Source organism: Nicotiana sylvestris, chromosome 6 (assembly GCF_000393655.2).
Source record: "Nicotiana sylvestris chromosome 6, ASM39365v2, whole genome shotgun sequence".
NCBI lineage: Eukaryota > Viridiplantae > Streptophyta > Magnoliopsida > Solanales > Solanaceae > Nicotiana > Nicotiana sylvestris.
The window spans coordinates 149782521-149799767 of NC_091062.1; positions in this window are offsets into that span (position 1 = coordinate 149782521).

A 17247-nucleotide genomic window follows, 5' to 3' on the forward strand; every position below is an offset into this window, starting at 1 on the left:
GAAGGATGCAAAATTTTGTTGCAAATGTGGGTGATGGAGCATCTCCAACAACAGCCCAAGATCATACAATATGGGTCAAAAAATGATAATTGCATCGAGAGCTATGAGGAAAGAACAAAAAATTATCAAGCTCCAGAAGGGATAGAAGCATGGGTATCTCATCTAAAGGCTTTAACGGCAAATCAAATTGAATGGACTCTGGGATGGCTCCCGATGAGGGAAGTAATACACATGTCAGCCTCAAATAGTTATCTACTACTATTGGGATTGAGAAGCATTCAGCCATATGCACCACTGAGAGTCCTAAGGCAATTAGGGAGATATCAAATAGTTCCTGATGATGAAGATTTGAGTGTGCAAGTAATCGAATTACACCCAGAAGCCACTATTCCCGATGCTCTACTTCAGCAGATGTGGAATGGGTGCCGATACTTGAAAAGTGATACTCAAGTCCCAGACGCTACAAAGGGTGAGATAAATCCTGGATATGCAAGGTGGTTTGAAAAACGGTCTCGCGTGGATGATGTACCAGAGCCTGAGCTAAGAAGGCCAACAAAAAGACCCCATGTTCAAAACTTCAATGATAAAATCCAAGAACGGTTGATCTGGGGAGAAAAGGAAAAAGGGTACAAAGCAACTATCCATGCCCTAAAAGAAAATCTAAGAAGCCTCAGTTTGGAGAAAGATTTGCAAGCACAAGAAGCCGAAGGCGAGAAAAAGAGTCTAGCTTGTGAGAATGAAAATCTTCATGCTCGATTCCAAAAAATGAAAAGAGTTTCTGAAACGCCAAAGAGGAGCTGGAAGGATCAAAAAACCATCGCCAATCTCTTTGAAAGAATGCAAGATTATGATTCCATTCTTGCGGAAAACGAAAGGGCATTGAGCAAAGCAAAAGAAAGGATCCAACAATTAAACGAAGAAGCCAGATCTAACAAGGAACGCCAAGATAGGCAATCCGAAAAAGACAAGGCACAATTCAAGAAGGAAAAAGACTATTGGATGCGATCAGAAGACCAGCTTCGTGCACAACTAGAAGAGGCAAGAAGATGCAACAGAGAACATCAACAAGCAGACCTCGACAGGGAAAGATCGCAAGCAAGATTAGAGCAGGCCAGACTCCGAGCTTTGTTAGAATCAGCTCTAGATCGTGAAAACCGTGTCAGAGATATAGCCACCACTCGTCAGCAGCAATTGCAAGACCAAGACCAACGTCTCCAAGGTTTCAGGGCACAAATCCACGACTTGGCAGTCTTCACATCTCAAAGTTATGTAAACTGCCAAGGAATGGATTATGAAAGGTTTACAGAGCATGCACCCACTTTTGCTCGTCATCTAGCAATGGAGTTGGAAAGGATGTATCGTACGCTGGGAGGCCATCCAGGTCAAGCCCCACATTGAGCAGATAATCCAATATTTGACAACAAAAGTGGAAAGTGGGGCATGTTGTGAGGTGTTAAGAATTGTATCTTTTATTTTGATTTAAGTGTGTGTGTTTCAAGCCATTTTCTTAAAGTTTTCAAATGTAATTCCATCTTTGTGTAATGAATAAAAGTGATTGCCTTTAGTCCGAACTACGCAAGGTCTGATTCATGTGAGGCATGATACGTAGGCAATCTCTAAGATTCGACCACCATAATAAAAGATATATATAGTAAATAAAAGTGAATGACAATTTTCAAGAAAGCTGGGACGACACAAGCAACCGAGCAAATGCATAATAGAAAGGGATTATTTGTCTAGGAGCATTGCATCTCAACGTGTGATTATATATGTGTTAAACTCTCAAAACTAACAAGTTTGTTCATTTCCAGAATTCAAGCAGTTAGTTTCTCTAAAGAGTATACTGGCATATTATCACTATCACACAAGATCAAAAGGACCAATACCCGAAAGTATGTCTATCCCAGATGTTGACACAGGTATGGAGCTAGAGGAGATGGATGTCGGGAAAATGAAAGAAGAGATGTTTAAGCTCAAACAACAAATGGCTGAGATGTACCAAGCATGGTTTACAGGACAGCTACCCCCATCTTACCCAAATAACCCTGCTCCATCAATGACCCAAACTCAGGATAATATCACCACTAAATTATCCCCAAACTTCCCCATTTACCAGCACTACCGAGGCACCACCTCTCAGACACCGCAGTCTCCACCTCCGAAACCCGTTCCATATTTTCCTCCACCTATGACTCCTATTTTCGTAGCACCTCCCCTTGCTACATTCCAACAAATCTCCTAGTGAGCCTACATTCCAGGCCCAGGACAACCAATATTGCCCCCCGGAGCCCACCCTCAAAGCTTCCGAAATTCATTCAACTACTCCTCGTTTTGATCTCCCAACCGAAATTGACAAGCCAACTAAAAATGTTGAACAAGAAGAGATGTTCAGGAAGGTCAAGAGTCTAGAACAATCGTTCAGAGACATGCGAGGATTAGGCGGGCAAGTCAGTGTAGCATACAAAGATTTATGCTTATTCCCCAATGTACAATTGCCAGTCGGTTTCAAGATGCCCAAATTTGACCTATACAGCGGGCACGGCGACCCAGTAGCCCACTTAAGGGGTTTCTGTAGCAAGATGCGAGGAGCTGGGGGAAAAGATGAATTATTAATGGCTTACTTCAGTCAAAGTTTAAGCGGATCAGCTTTGGAGTGGTATACACGCCAGGACCATGGGAGATGGTACACCTGGGATGACCTGGCACAGGCATTCGCATACCATTTCCAATACAATCTGGAAATCATCCCAGATCGATTATCTTTGACAAAATTTGAGAAGAAACATAATGAAAGTTTCAGAGAGTATGGTTTTCGGTGGAGAGAACAGGCAGCAAGAGTGGATCCTCCTATGAAGGAGAGCGAAATGGTAGACTACTTCCTCCAAGCCTTGGAACCGACTTACTATGCCCATTTGGTTTCAGCGGTTGGGAAATCATTCAACGAAGTAGTGAAGATGGGAGGTATGGTGGAAGAAGGCCTCAAGACAAATAAAATCATGAGCTATTCAGCAATTAAGGCAACTACTCAAGCTATTCAAGACGGGGTAGGAGGAATCGGAAGAAATAAGAGGGAGGAAGCAGCCGTAGTTGATTCAGGAATTTGGTCGGGACCCAGAGGTTCACCGCTTTACTATAATCAACAACGACCTCGCCAATCAGCTTACCACCATGATTCATCTCAACACTACTATCACCCTTCAGAGCCTCATTTTTCCATTAACCATGCTCAAGCATACAATCAGCCACTTGTTCACACCAATTGGCGTGCTCCTGTCACACCAAATACTTACCCACGAGCCTATCCAGGACCAGGTTTCAGGCCTAGGCCAGCATTCAGGGGAGAAAGGGAACAGAAAAAGAAAACTTACACTCCATTGGGAGAGTCTTACACTAGTCTGTTCCACAGGCTGAGACAGCTAGACATGCTGAGACCAATACAATCCAAACTACCCAATCCTCCTCCAAAGAATCTGGATTACACCATTAGCTGTGAATATTGCTCCGGTGCACCAGGCCATGATACGGAGAAATGCTGGCATTTGAAAAATGCAATACAAGAGCTGATTGATACTAATAAAATCGAGGTTCAAACCCCTGAAGCCCCAAATATCAATAGAAATCCAATGCCAGCCCATCAAGAGGCTAATATGATAGAAATCATACAAGCTGACGGGGAGACAAAGAAGCCGTCACAAACTGTCATGATGATCAAGTCTCATGAAACCAAGCCAGATAAGCAGTTAATGGAGGAGAAGCCGGTGTCTATGCAGAACAAAAATGGTGATGAACCATCTATGATAGTCGATGAGGGATCATCGAGCAAAGTTGTCGCAAAACAAGAAAGGCCTAAAGTGATAGTACCAGGGGTTGCTAACAAACCCATTGTATTCGTGGAAGGAGCCCGTACAGATCGGGTTATTATTGCACCTGTAATGCAGCTGCCGGTCATCAACAACAAAGCCATCCCATGGAACTATGAACGGTTGACTGTAATGTACAAGGGAAAAGAAATCAAGGAAGAAGTGTGTGAGGTGCAAGGCTTGACTCGTTCGGGAAGATGTTTTACTCCCGAAGAGTTAAGAAAAACTAAAAATAATCCAACGCCAACAAAGAGAGCTGTGACGGAAGAAGAGGCGGAAGATTTTTTAAGAAAAATGAAACTCCATGATTATTCTGTTGTGGATCAATTAAAGAAGACCCCCGCTCAAATTTCATTATTGTCATTACTGATCCATTCAGAGGAGCACCGTCTGGCTTTGATGAAAATCCTGAATGAGGCTCATGTTCCTGAAAAGATCTCTGTAAATCATTTGGGAAAAATAGCCAACAGAATCTTTGAGACAAACAGAATTACATTTGCTGATGACGAATTACCTGTGGAAGGTACTTGAGCACAACAGAGCTCTTTACCTCACCGTGAAATGTGAAAACTCCGTAGTAACCCGGGTATTGGTTGACAATGGGTCAAGTGCAAATATCTGCCCTCTCTCCACTTTAAGCAAATTAAAAATTAAAGAGGAGAGGATCCAGAAGAATAGTATCTGCGTACGGGGGTTTGACGGTGGAAGCAGAGATTCATTTGGCGACATAGTGTTGGAACTAACAATAGGGCCAGTTGAATTCACAATGGAATTCCAAGTGTTGGACATAACTGTTTCTTACAACTTGTTGTTGGGTCGACCATGGATCCATGCTGCTAAAGCAGTCCCATCAACACTACATCAGGCTGTCAAGTTTGAATGGGATCATCAAGAAGTAGTCGTGTATGGAGAAGAAAGTTTAAATGCTCAAAGCAGTACCATTGTACCGGTTGAGGGAACAGAAAAGGACCAGGGACCATGGGTATACCAAGTGACCGACACAGTGTCGATAGAGAAAATTCCAGAGGGGAAATACCTTCCAAATCCAAAGATATCCTCTGCATCAGTCATGGTAGCTTATGAAATGTTAAAGAATGGCTTTATACCCGGCAAAGGTCTGGGTTTATCTTTGCAAGGAATTATACAACCAGTATCTCTCCCCGAGAACTGGGGAACATTCGGTTTGGGGTTCATACCCACTGCCAATGACGTGATAAGGGCTAGGAAGCTGAAACACCAAGCATGGGTTCTTCCAAAACCAGTCCCACATCTGTCAAAGTCTTTTGTCAAGACCGGTGCTAAAAATCGCCCGATAACAACAATTCCTAAATCCCGGGTCAATCCTGAGAAGGAATTAATTGAAAGGTTCGAGAAATTGTTTAGTGATGTGAATATGTTGGAAAGCGGAGAAGGGTGTAGCAACGCAGAAGTTCAATTCGTTGGGCCAGAAACAAAGCTCAATAATTGGAAAGCCACTCCTCTCCCAATTCGAAAGGAGTCTTGGTAGTTTATTTTGATTTTCTTTCAGTTTGTTTGGGTTACTTCAGGGTTGTAATCCCAAAGCTTATCTTACAGTTTGTTTGAAGTGTGCAAAACCTTGTTATCTTTCATTCATCCAATAAAAAAGCAGTTTCCTTTTATCATTCCTGATAGTTTTCTTTTCTTTTTCTTTCCTATACAGTTCCTTTTACGCTGGCTCTAGTGATATGGCATGCATGAGGAATCCTCAGCCCAGTCTTAAAAATCAATCTGGTTCCGAAATATTAATTCAAGAAATATATTGTGATTATGAATCAGAATATGATGAAGATGAGGTTTTTGAAGAGATTAGTAAAGAGTTAATTCACTTTGAGGAAAAAATCAAACCTAACTTGAGTGATACCGAGGACATCAATATAGGGGACACGAGTAATATCCGAGAAACTAAAATAAGTGTCCATCTGGAACCAAAGATCCGAGAGGAGTTAATTAAAGCACTCATAGAATTCAAAGATGTTTTTGCATGGTCGTATGACGACATGCCGGGACTGAGCACTGATTTAGTGGTTCACAAATTGCCCACCGATCCAACGGTGCCTCCTGTCAAGCAGAGGCTGAGAAAATTCAAGCCTGACATGAGTGTGAGAATTAAGGAAGAAATCACCAAACAATTGGAAGCAAAGGTCATTCGAGTCACTCGATATCCTGTTTGGTTGGCTAATATCGTTCCTGTACCAAAGAAAGACGGCAAAATTAGAGTATGCGTCGACTATCGCAATCTCAACAAAGCAAGTCCAAAGGATAATTTCCCATTACCTAATATCCATATTTTGATCGACAATTGTGCCAAGCATGATATAGGGTCTTTCGTGGATTGTTATGCCGGGTATCATCAAATTCTAATGGATGAAGAAGATGCAGAAAAGACGGCATTCATCACACCATGGGGAACTTATTGCTACCGGGTAATGCCATTCGGTTTAAAGAACGCCGGAGCAACCTATATGAGAGCAATGACCACAGTGTTTCATGATATGATACACAAGGAGATTGAGGTATACGTGGACGATGTGATCATAAAATCAAAGCATCAGGCCAACCACGTTGGGGATTTGAGGAAGTTCTTCTTAAGACTTCGCAGGTACAACCTCAAGCTTAACCCTGCCAAGTGCGCATTTGGAGTTCCATCTGGAAAGTTGCTGGGATTCATAGTCAGTCGACGAGGCATCGAGCTAGACCCATCAAAGATCAAAGCCATCCAAGAACTGCCACCTCCAAGAAACAAAACTGAAGTAATGAGTTTGTTGGGAAGGTTAAATTACATCAGCAGGTTTATTGCTCAGCTCACAACAACCTGTGAGCCAATTTTCAAATTGTTAAAAAAGGATGTTGCGGTCAAATGGACCGATGAGTGTCAAGAAGCGTTCAATAAAATAAAAGGGTACTTGTCAAACCCACCCGTGTTGGTCCCACCAGAGCCAGGAAGACCTTTGATTCTTTACTTGACGGTTTTGGAAAATTCATTTGGTTGTGTATTGGGGCAACATGACCTCACTGGCAGAAAAGAACAGGCCATCTACTACCTTAGCAAGAAGTTCACAGCTTATGAGGTTAAGTATACTCATTTGGAAAAGACATGTTGCGCCCTAACATGGGTAGCTCAAAAATTGAAACACTATTTGTCATCCTACACTACTTACCTCATTTCTCGGTTGGATCCATTGAAATACATTTTTCAAAAGCCTATGCCAACGGGAAGACTTGCAAAGTGGCAGATATTGCTCACAGAATTCGACATCATCTATGTGACTCGAACTGCAATGAAGGCTCAAGCACTGGCCGATCATTTAGCCGAAAACCCGGTCGATGAGGAATATGAGCCGTTGAAAACTTATTTTCCTGACGAAGAAACAATGCATATCGACGAGGTGGAGCGAATTGAAAAGCCTGGCTGGAAACTTTTCTTCGATGGAGCCGCTAACATGAAAGGAGTCGGAATAGGAGCTGTAATCATTTCTGAAACAGGGCATCACTATCCTGTTACGGCTCAATTGCGATTTCATTGCACCAATAATATGGCTTGAATATGAAGCTTGTATTTTGGGGTTAAGGCTAGCCGCAGACATGGGTATCCGAGAAATCTTAGTCATGGGAGATTCGGATCTTTTGGTACATCAAATTCAAGGAGAATGGGAAACCCGAGACTTGAAGCTCATACCATACCGACAATGTCTACATGATCTTTGTCAGCGGTTTCAATCAGTGGAATTCCAACATATTCCAAGAATCCATAATGAGGTTGCCGATGCATTGGCTACCCTGGCATCAATGTTGCACCATCCGGACAAAGCTTATGTAGATCCAATACATATTCAAGTCCACGATCAGCACGCTTATTGCAATATGGTTGAAGAAGAATTTGATGGTGAACCATGGTTCCACGACATCAAGGAGTATATCAGGATGGGGATATATCCCGCACAAGCCACAGGAGATCAAAAGAGGACCATTAGGCGATTGGCAAATGGATTCTTCTTAAGCGGAGGAGTTTTGTATAAAAGAACACCAGATCTTGGATTATTAAGATGCATAGATGCCAGACAAGCTGCAGCTGTCATGTCTGAAGTACATTCAGGAGTTTGCGGACCCCACATGAGTGGATATGTATTGGCAAAGAAAATCCTCCGAGCCGGTTACTATTGGCTTACCATGGAGCGAGATTGTATCAGTTTTGTGCGCAAGTGTCATCAATGCCAAATACACGGAGATTTGATTCATTCTCCACCATCCGAGTTGCACACAATGTCGGCACCATGGCCCTTCGTTGCCTGGGGCATGGATGTGATTGGACCAATTGAGCCGGCAGCATCCAATGGGCACAGGTTCATTCTGGTAGCTATTGATTATTTTACCAAATGGGTTGAGGCCAAGACATTCAAATCAGTGACCAAGAAAGCTGTGGTCGATTTTGTCCACTCAAATATCATATGTCGATTCGGAATCCCGAAGGTGATCATCACAGATAACGGTGCTAATCTTAACAACAACTTAATGAAGGAAGTATGTCAACAGTTTAAGATTACACATCGTAACTCTACCCCATATCGGCCCAAGGCGAATGGAGCAGTAGAAGCAGCCAACAAAAACATAAAGAAGATACTTCGGAAAATGATAGAAGGTTCAAAACAATGGCATGAAAAATTACCATTTGCATTATTGGGATACCGCACTACTGTTCGCACTTCAGTAGGAGCAACTCCTTATTTGTTGGTATACGGCACTGAAGCAGTAATTCCCGCAGAAGTTGAGATTCCTTCCCTTCGGATCATCGCCGAAGCAAAGATTGATGATGATGAATGGGTCAAAACCCGTCTGGAACAGTTAAACTTGATTGATGAAAAACGATTGGCCGCAGTATGTCATGGTCAATTATATCAAAGAAGAATAGAAAGAGCATACAACAAAAAGGTGCGTCCCCGGAAGTTTGAAGTAGGTCAGCATGTGCTGAAACGTATTCTTCCACATCAGGTCGAGGCAAAAGGCAAATTTGCCCCGAATTGTCAAGGACCATTCATTGTGACCAGAGTATTATCGAATGGTGCACTATGTTTAAAAGATATTGAAGGCAAATGCATAGATATGGCGATCAATTCTGACACGGTAAAGAGATATTATGCATAAAATTTTTGAATGTTTGTATTTAGCATTATTTCGAAGATTGGAATGACAAAGGCCATTTATTCTGCTATCCAAACACTATACCCTTTGTTTCCCCCCTTTGAGCCATACTTGTTTCTTTCCTACCCCCTCTTGGAAGCAATAAAAAAAAATCACTATCATTGGTGAACTACGTTTGACCTGATTCCTCAAAGAAGGATACGTAGGCGCCTCACGGCTCAGTCATAGGGTGCACAATATACATGATGTGCACAAAAAAGTTATGTCAAGCGACCCCAATCAAAAACTGGGGCAGAGATTGTATTGGAAATAAGAAAAAGATTCCAAGAGTTGTAATTTTAAACCCATACCAGAACTGTTTAGCTTTTAATACCTTTTCCATCTCTAACCCCATACCAGAAAGACCTTTCGACCAATCTTAGAAAAATGCTGAATCAAGCAAATGAAGATGGTTCATAACACTCTGATACAAACAAGAAAAGAAAGTAAAAATGAGAGAGTCTTATAGGTGAAAACCCACACGGGCACCATAAGGCGACGGAAGTTGAGAGAAAAGTAAAATGAGAGAGTCTTATTGGTGAAAACCTTCATAGGCACCCTAAGGCAAAAAGGAAGTGAAAAAATGAGGAAAGTTTATCGATGAAAACTCTTTGAGACAATTGAAAGGAGATTGATTAAAAGACTGGGTTGATTAATCCGAAATGCATACCCTGATCATTGGTGCCGGCAACTCCAATCAGATAAGTTTTTATTCTTTCTCCAATAGTCATCCAAACTTGGATTTTTCTTTTCATTCTATAATTGTCGAAATCAGCGTTATTTTGTCACTAATAATCTTACTTTTCTAAAAACTTTGGGATAAGTTTATTTCCAAACAAATAAGAAGGAATGTCAAGGTATACTACCAAGATCCAAGGTTACAAAATACGGCCACGAAAGGTGGGAGATAAAAGATATGGGTGTAAGAAAGGTGAAATCAAAAGTGGATCAGCAAAGTCAGAAAGGACATATGATTACAGTTAAAAAGGTTTGAAGGAAAACATACAGAGGGGAATCCTATAGTCAAGGATCAATTACAATGACAAAATAGTCTTTTCAACAATTCTAAGGCAATAAAAAGAGACGAAGAGAAGCATCACCATCGGCAAGAATACCCCAGCCAACCACCCTGCTTTAAACTAACGAAGTTTTCTTTGATTTAAAACAGGGGCAAGTACAATATTTGTGTCAGGAAATACCTGGTAAAGAAGAATTAAAGAAGTCAGGCATCCACTTGGAGAATAAGGATGAAGAAAAGAAGAAGTCAGGTATCCACCTGAAGAATGAGGATGAGAATTAAAGAAGTCAGGCGTCCACCTGGAGAATGAGGATGAGAAAAAGAAGTCAGGCGTCCACCTGGAGAATGAGGATGAGAAAAAGAAGTCAGGCGTCCACCTGGAGAATGAGGATGAGAATTAAAGAAGTCAGGCGTCCACCTGGAGAATGAGGATGAGAATTGAAGAAGTCAGGCGTCCACCTGGAGAATGAGGATGAGAAAAGAAGAAGTCAGGCGTCCACCTGGAGAATGAGGATGAAGAAAATAAAGAAGTCAGGCGTCCACCTGGAGAATGAGGATGAGAATTGAAGAAGTCAGGCGTCCACCTGGAGAATGAGGATGAGAATTGAAGAAGTCAGGCGTCCACCTGGAGAATGAGGATGAGAATTAAAGAAGTCAGGCGTCCACCTGGAGAATGAGGATGAGAATTAAAGAAGTCAGGCGTCCACCTGGAGAATGAGGATGAGAATTAAAGAAGGCAGGCGTCCACCTGGAGAATGAGGATGAGAATTAAAAAATCAGGCGTCCACCTGGAGAATGAGGATGAGAAAAGAAGAAGTCAGGCGTCCACCTGGAGAATGAGGATGAGAATTAAAGAAGTCAGGCGTCCACCTGGAGAATGAGGATGAGAAAAGAAGAAGTCAGGCGTCCACCTGGAGAATGAGGATGAGAATTAAAGAAGTCAGGCGTCCACCTGGAGAATGAGGATGAGAATTAAAGAAGTCAGGCGTCCACCTGGAGAATGAGGATGAGAATTAAAGAAGTCAGGCGTCCACCTGGAGAATGAGGATGAGAATTAAAGAAGTCAGGCATCCACCTGGAGAATGAGGATGAGAATTAAAGAAGTCAGGCGTCCACCTGGAGAATGAGGACAAAGAAAAAAAGAAGTCAGGCGTCCACCTGGAGAATGAGGATGAGGAAAGAAGAAGTCAGGCGTCCACCTGGGGAATGAGGATGAGAGAAGAAGAAGTCAGGCGTCCACCTGGAGAATGAGGATGAGAAAAGAAGAAGTCAGGCGTCCACCTGGAGAATGAGGATGAAGAAAAGAAAGAAGTCAGGCGTCCACCTAGAGAACGAGGATGAAGAAGTTAAAAAGAAGTCAGGCGTCCACCTGGAGAATGAGGATGAAGAAAGAAAAGAAACAGTCAAGGCACCCACCTGGAGAACGAGGGAATACAATTGAAGTGTTGAAATCAAAAGCCCGCTCATATGATAAAGGAGCACACTTAGAATCAATAAAGCAGAGGAGTCCAACAAAATCCCCAGCAAGAAACAACAAGAGTCCCAAAAGAAAATACGGGACACAATGAAAAGGAATACGGAATAAGCCAAATGCCCAAGAGTCACCAAGATATCAAGACAACAAGAAACACAAGGGCATGATCTAGATAAGATCTTTTATAATTCATGTACCATAGTCTAGTTTAGCTTTATGTATTTCCTTTAAAGTAAGGTGTAATAAGGAGGTCAGCAAGCAGTAAAAACAGCACGAAGCAGCAGTAACATCACAGTCCCACGGTAGTCCCAGCTACCCAAAATTCCCGAACTACATTGACCTGATTCCTTTATAGCCAAGGATATGTAGGAAACCTTTGAAGCAGAGGTTCGGTCAAATCTTTCTAAAAATGCTTCCCACGGAGTATTCGAACGGGCAAAAATCGCTCGTATCCGCTCACTTTATCTTTGCACGAAAACTCTTCGAGTTTCCGCACAAAGAGGGGCAGCTGTGAGCACGTGATTTTTGCCTTACGAAAAACTACTCCAAAATAAATCAAAAAATAAAATAAATTTCTTTTACTGTGTAATTTTTGAATTTGCGTGGTGTTAAATACTTGTGTTATGTCCGTAAGTGTTTACATTGTCATAATAAAATGAAAAAATAAAATAAAATACATATTGCATGCATATAGGATTTAATTATGCATTTAAAAGATAATTTAAATAAAATCACAAAAAATATGCAATAGTTCTATTTTAAATATTCCATTGTGTGATTGATGTTTTGTGTTAAATAATTGTTATAGAATAATTAATATATTTTTTGCAAAGTTAAAATTATTTTATAATTAAAATTAGAAAAATGAAAAAATGTATATATATACAAAATCGGACCTGGATTAAAATCCAGGCCCAAATGAATTAATTCCCCCCCACAGCCCAATCCAGATGACCATGTCCGGTCCAATTCAGCTACGCCAAACGACGTCGTTTGGTGATCATTCATCAAGGGCCGTTAGATTAGATCAATTTAACGGCTGAGATACACTACCCTTACCCGTAACCCGTAACCCGACCCTTTGACCCAATCCAGGCCGACCCTGAACTTAGACCAAACGACGACGTTTGGTTAAGTGGATTGATCTCAACCGTGCATCTTAATTGATCCAACGGATGAGATCAATCCACCCCACCCCTATATAAAGACCAAACCCCTACCCCGGCCCCTAACCAAACACCCCCCTCTCACTGTTCATCATCGTTCCCAAATCACCACTAACCCTAGCCGCCCTAGGATCCCACCGCCTGAAACCCGGCGGCATCAACGCCGCCGGTCACCAAAATAACACCCTAGAATCCCCTGAACATCCTCTACACAGATCTAACATTGGTTTCCTTCGAATCAGGCCCCAACTCTTCGAATCTTAAATCGAAGGTTGGCCTGAAAACCTTATCTTCTCCGATGACCTCCAAAATAACACCACAGTTTCTCCTAAATTCCCTCACCAAGGATCTGTTAGTTGCATGGTTCGAATCATACTGGAACTACTCGAATCTTCATTTGAAGATTCGAGTACAACCTGACCTTATCCCAACCTACTTCAAACTCACACCAGTTACCCCCCTGACCTCCCTCGTGCCTAGAACATCTTTGGTTTCCCTCGAATCTAACCAGAAATGAGTAAATCCCAAATCGAACTTTCAAGAACCCTAAAAATACCAGACTTTTGGATTCTGTCCAGATTGAATAAAGATTGAGGTTTAATCGACCTTAGTCGAAGTATTTTCAGTGGAAAATACTTCGACTAAGGTCTGTTTGATTTCAAACAAAGTCCAAATCCAAGTCGAGTTGAGTTCAGTTGAATTTAAAGGTTCAGAGGTAATTTCTGTTTCTTATGTGCATTCTATGTGTATTCTATGTTCGTTTCATTAGTTTGTTTAATTTTTCATAATTTTCTAGTCAAATTTTGTTATACTGTCCCCTACCCGTCAACTTGATTCTAAATGTGAATTGTTTCTGTTGATTGTGATTATGTACAATGTGTGTAATCGACTCGATTAAGTTCGTCGATTAGTTGTATTATGAATCTTGCTTTTGGAAATGTTGACTGAGATAGCCTGTTTTGAATAGATTATTTTGTTATAACCAGTTAATTAGTTATTGTTAAGCAGTTAGTTCTTGTTTAACAAACCAGTAAATTCAAATGAATGTTGTATATGTGTTGATTTCTGAGCATTGAGTTTCAGGGCATTGTCAGTATATTGACAATGCTCCTGTATTTGTTTATTTTTTGGTTCAGTTTTGAATCTCAGTCGAAATGATCCTGCATATTCTGTGTAATGTTAGTGGGTATTATTCAGGTTCAGTATTCAATTGAGAATCATCTATCTTAATTCAACTCTTGTGCATAAATGTGATGTACTGTCTTTAATACTAGGACTGGTTATAACTGTTAAAGCAGACTTTAAAATCTGTTTTGCAACATATTCTGATTTTAGTTTAAGGGCTGTAATTACAGAAGGATTTCAGGTTTATTTTAGAATGAAACAGTAGGGTAATGTGATAGTGTGCTTTCAATAATATGATAGTGGCTATAATTTAAGTAATAATGGGGAACAAGGGATAATGGGGCTGCTGAAAAACAGGATAAATAGCACTTAGTTTTAAATTATTCAAAAGTAGTTTTAATGGAAAAACTTTCTGATTTTAAAGGAGAAAAGGGTCCATCCAGCACAAAACTGTATAGGACCAGCCCTGTATAAATACAGGGAGCTGGACAGACTGAAAGGAGGAGTTTTTTAGAGAGGGAGTCCTTCAGAAGAAAAATAGGAAGAAGAAAAAATAGGAAGAAGAAAAATAGGAAGAGAAAAATCTAATTTGAAAGGAAAAAGAAATCAGATTTTAACAAGGAGACTTTAGGAAGATTTGAGATTGAAGAAATCTGATTTAGGAGAAAAAAGAAAAAATCTGAAAAACAGAAGATTTTAAGAAAGAAAAAGAAAGGAGAAAAAGAGAGTGTGAAATTGAGGAGGAAAAATCATATTTTAAGATCAGATTGTAAAAAGAAGGAAAAATCAGATTTAGATCAGATTTTAAGAAAGGAAAGAAGAGAAGAAAACAGAAACAGAAAAAATCAGAAATAGGAATCCGAAACAGGAAGAAACTGAAAATCTGAAAAAATGTTATCTTTCTAGAATCTGTCCGTTGTTTTTTTTTTTTTTGGTGGATATTATTCAGTCAGAAAATCTGAAATCTTTCCTTCAAGTTTCTGTCACTATTCATCTGGGTTAACGGGTCTTGTTCAGACTTGTTGTGTTATTGGTATATTCTGCTGGTTTTGTTACTGCTGCAACTGCTGAAAATTTACTTCTTCTACCTTCATTTCCAGGTACTTATTTCTTAAATTCTATGTTGGAAAGAGATTCAGCATGACAAATCAATGAAGCTTGAATTGTAGTTCTATTTTTCCATTTATCTAAGTTTGTTATTATAAATTTCAGTTTTCGTTTCATGTTGTTTCATATAGAAGTATGCTTGACATGTTAATTATCAGTTGATCATTCTTTTGAAATTCATATAAGTGTTGTAATAATATTACCTATTCCAGAATTTCATTAAGGTACAGTTATGGTTGAATTGTTAAGATAGGGAATTTGGCATGAAGTTGGCTATTAATTAAGTCTTACGACATTGTTAGATAGGTATAAAGTATTCTGAAAATATCAAGAAAATGAGTGGTTAGTGTATTTCGATTATTTGGTTGTGGATTAAGGCTAGATGATGATTGGTTGTATTTTATTCATATATGGCGTAGTAATGATTATGGTTAACATCAATAGTTGGAAGTTGCATTAGTATCCTCCGCTATGTTTGCAAACGTCAAAATAGGGCGAATAATGTTGTATGCAATATTACTTTATTAAGTCAATTAGGTAGATTTGTTCTCTTTCTTAAAATAACAAATGGCCTAGGAATTGTTATAATGTGAAAGTTAGTAACAAGGGTTCTCATAAATTGAGAATCCAATCGGTTTGATTATATATATCTTACATTTAATCATAAGCATAATTAATTAAAATAATTTCGCCTATTAGATTAAAAACGAGTATATGAGAATAAGTTGAGATGTATAATCATAAATTGCCACACTTTATATCAATGGTAATTAAAAATAGAATTTGCACCTAGTAAATAATGAAAATTCTTGGAAAATATTTCCTTCCTTTATGAATCATTCATTTTCAGTTTCATATGCAATTTATTCTTTGGCATATATATATATGTCATATTTGTTAAAAAAATAGTATTAATCATATTTTTATTCTGTTCTTTGAATTTGAATAGTTGGAATGAATATAATTTATACTCGGAAATTATAATCAACGGGCAACCTTTAATAGATTGCGAATTCTTTTCAAAGAATTTATAGGCCTCTAAAATGGGAGTTTCTCATGATTTTCACATAAAAATATATGAATATAATAAACAATTTGTGGAAAATCCCTAAACCATTACAAATATTTTGCGCAATTAGGGATGCGTTCGCGTACCCTGATTATATTTTTAAAAGCAAATTCGGATTATGCGTACGCGCAATTTCGAGCGAATATTTAAGAAAAGGATTTTTCCAAAGGCGATAAATCAATTTCATAAAAAAACCGAGATGTGCGGTTCACTATTAAAAAAAAAATTTCTTGATTCGACACAATTTCGAAAAAATGATTGTTTAATAAATATATTATCAAAAGTTATCGTGTACACGTACGCGTGACACAATTTCGTATTTTTAAATTTATAACACGAATATACGTACGCGTAATTCGATTCAAAGAAGGGTCCTTAATCACAATAAGTATAAGCGGTAGTAAAATTACGTAATAAAAGTATATTTAATAAAAATCAAGATAATTAAGCCAATAATAAAAACAGTTAAGCGACCGTGCTAGAACCACGAAATTCGGAAATGCCTAACACCTTCTTCCGGATTAACAGAATTCCTTACTCAGGATTTCTGGTTCGCAGAATAATAAACAGAGTCATATTCTCCTCGATTCAGGGATTAAAATTGGTGATTTGGGATGCCTTAAAATTCTCAGGTGGCGACTCTTAAATAATTAAATAAATCCCGTTTCGACTGTCCTTCAATTGGAGAAAACTCCCCCACGCGCCCACGCGGGCGCGGTAAAAAGGAGGTGCGACATATATACCTGCAGGCATGAATGTAGCGTCCCCAACAAAAGGACGTCAGTACAAATAATGTACTGAGTATGTAAGACATGTAAATAAATATATAAAGAGCATGGAAGAAACATGGAGTAAAGGACTCAGCCTGTAAGTCTGGATAGCTCTGTAAATTATGAAATACTTATAGTATCATGCATATGCGTATAAATGTCATGTAATGCATAGGTCTGTACGTACATAATATCATAAAAGCATCCCATCATATCATCTCAGCCACTGTGGGCAAAATCATCATCTATACCAGTTGACCAGGTGGTGGTGCGCATATAACACCATAACCTTTCCCATATCCCATACACATACATACATATATATATATAGGCGTATATAACACCATAACATCATCACGCCTCTGAGGGCATCCCATCATACCATCTCGACCACTGTGGACAAATCATCAACGTATACCAGCTGATCAGGTGGTGGTGCGTATATAACGCCAAAACCTTTCT